This window comes from Suricata suricatta, chromosome 9 (genome assembly GCF_006229205.1).
Source record: "Suricata suricatta isolate VVHF042 chromosome 9, meerkat_22Aug2017_6uvM2_HiC, whole genome shotgun sequence".
Lineage (NCBI taxonomy): Eukaryota > Metazoa > Chordata > Mammalia > Carnivora > Herpestidae > Suricata > Suricata suricatta.
The window spans coordinates 127,931,797-127,934,797 of NC_043708.1; positions in this window are offsets into that span (position 1 = coordinate 127,931,797).

The following is a 3,001-nucleotide window of genomic DNA, read 5'->3' on the forward strand; positions in this document are numbered from 1 at the left end:
GCATCCCTCTCTCTCCCCAACTCTCTCTCCCTCCTCCGCTCCCCCTGGTTCTCCATTAGGTCTCTTTTGTTTTCCTGCTAGACCTATGAGTGCAAACATATGGTTTCTGTCTTTCTCTGCCCGGCTTACTTCGCTCAGCATGACACCCTCAAGGTCCATCCACTTTCCTACAAAAGGCCATATGTCATTCCCTCTCATTGCCATGTAGTACTCCATCGTGAATATATACCACATCTTCTTGATCCATTCGTCAGGTGATGGACATTTAGGCTCCTTCCATGTTTTGGCTATTGTTGACATTGCTGCTATGAACATTTTTATGTCTGATGTGAATTCCATCCAGTTAGCTAATTGTGTAAGATTTCCCCCAGATAAAGCCAGACCAAGAGAGAGGATTTCACACCATACAGCATTGCTGTGGCCCCAAAGAGAGTCATGTTTTTGGAGTATTCTCTAGTGTGCTGTCATTGTCCCTTGTTTGGAGCATCTCAAAACCCATCTTGAGAAGTGGGTTGTTGAATCTGGACTTGGAGTGTTGGCCAGGGTTATTGTTCTTAAAATCCCAGTGCTTGTTTTAAGATGATCCAAGGCAGGGGTGCCTGGGTAGCTCAGTTGGTCGAGCATCTGACTCTTGGTTTCCAGCTCAGGTCCATGAACCCAGGGTCATGGGATGGAGCCCCGCAGCAGGTTCTGCACTGAGCATGGAGCCTGCTTAAGATTCTCTCTCTGCCCCTTCCCCACTCACACACATGCTCTCTCAATCAAAATAAATAAACATTTTTTTAAAATTCTCCCACTCTTTCTGCCCCCTCCGGCACTAAGATTCTCAGAAAAAAAAAAAAAAAAAGATCCACAGTAGAAATTGTCAGTCATCTCTGGAATGCAAATCTAGGCTTTTCCACAGCAACTGATTTGTTTGCACCCCCTGAGTTCTGCAAATAGCACAACGGAATTGGTTTTCCTCTCTCATTTGATGACTAGAAGGATGCTCAGAGTGGCCCACCTCTGACAAATGCTCAGCAACGCTTTTATGCATATTGTATGACAAAGTTATATTTTTCTACCTTGACTGTTTGTTATAAATCTGAATTGAAACTAAAGGAATTTTCAGGACTGGAATGTTAGAATAATAATTTTCTGTGCAATTCGATGTACATTCATTGACACATTCCCCCACACAACTAACATATGCTAGGGTCACAAACGAGGATGCCAACAGGGGCCAGGCAACTGAAATTAATGCATGGCTGGCCACATCCAAGAAAACGGAGGTTGCAGAGGTCACATCCACCGAAAGGCATCCACATTCAAGTGTTAACTCTGTGCTGGCCAGATAATGCAGGTGACTAGAAGTCAGGTGGCTATTTGTATCCTTTGACCAACAATGTTTTCAGTTCTATGGTAAACACTGTGGATAGAAACATAGATAAGATATGATTGCTCTGGCCCACCAGGGGCTCACGCTTTGTGAGGGGGAGAAACATGGAAACAAATAGACACCATAGCTGTCAAAGGGATAAGCCTCTGATAGCACCTGCAGGGGTCTGCAGGTAAAAAACAGAGTCAAGTGCAGGAGTCCCCACAGAAAACACACGAGGGACTTAGCACACAGACGCAGACTCTATGCAGGACTGCTGAGAAAGGAGCTCCTCGTGGGCGAATCCTAGCACACATCCCTGCAATCAACACATAACGTATTCGACCCGTGGGAGATCAATTCGCAAAATGAAGTCAGACCTGCCTAGCAATGATTCCATAATTGTTCACTCAAGTAATCAGCAAATTAAAATACAGATACATGGAAGGAAATAATAACTCTTTTAGTCGAGAGCATTAACAAAGTTCAGACTTGAAGTCTCCAGTCTACATCTGTGACTTCTGGGACATATAATCTGAGTAAGTTTTAATTCATCCAGTCTCCAATTACTGGCTGTAATGGTGACCTATGAAGAAAATACAGAATCACTCATTAATGGATTGAAAAGTAGTCAGGAATTACATGAGGCTTTATTAAGTGCGTAATAATAATATTTTCAAGCTGTTTTGTAAACAATTACCTGCTTTACTGATTTTTTAGGTACGTATTTATAATGACTATTGCTGCTTCTTCCTGAGAAAAACCTTGGCCCAAAATGGAGAACAAAATAGTAAGAAATTTGACCTTAAAACCAAATGAATGTCTTAATTTCCGGTAGACATGGGCTCAATCTTTTTTTGGCTTTTTTCCGGAACACCCTCCTACTGAGTTGTGACCTATATCCTGATTCCTGACGGGTTTTTTTGAAATTGGACCATACTGGATGAATTTACAAAATGGAGTTGTATTTCAGTAATTCTCACCTGAAAATCCCAGTCTTACGTTTCAAAGTGAGTATGCTTTCCCACACATGTTCATTGGTAAGACATGTTCAGGAATTCCGTAAAACTAAGGCGGGAATCCAAGTTGTATGCCCAGATGGGAGATTAAAATGTTCTGGGCCTTTGTTCAGTGTTGTGTGTATAATGCCTCCTTTCTTACAGCTTCTATCTTTCTTCCCCATTAATAAAAATAACTATTTCTCTTAAGAACCAAGCAAATCCCAGCATCGTGTTATTTTACCTGAACAAAGTGTATTTTGGTATATGACATAAATATCCATTTTGTTAAATTAAAGAGTATTTCTCTGAAAGCCAGAAGTCAAGTCGAAAGGAAAAGGCTCAGAGGGCCAGCATTTACAATGCATGTGGGTGGGGGCAGGGAGTGTGGCACACTTGGGTGGCTCTGTCGTTGAAGTGTCCGACTTGGGCTCAGGTCTTCATCTCATGGTTGGTGAGTTCAAGCCTCTCATCTGGTTCTGTGCTGATAGTTCAGAGCCTGGAGCCAGTTCCAGAGTCTGTGTCTTCTTCTCTCTCTCTGCCCCTCCCCTACTGCCTCTCTCTCTCTGTCTGTCTCTCTCAAAAATAAATAAAACATTAAAAATTTTTAATAAAATTAAAATGCATGTGGGGACATTGTGCTGTT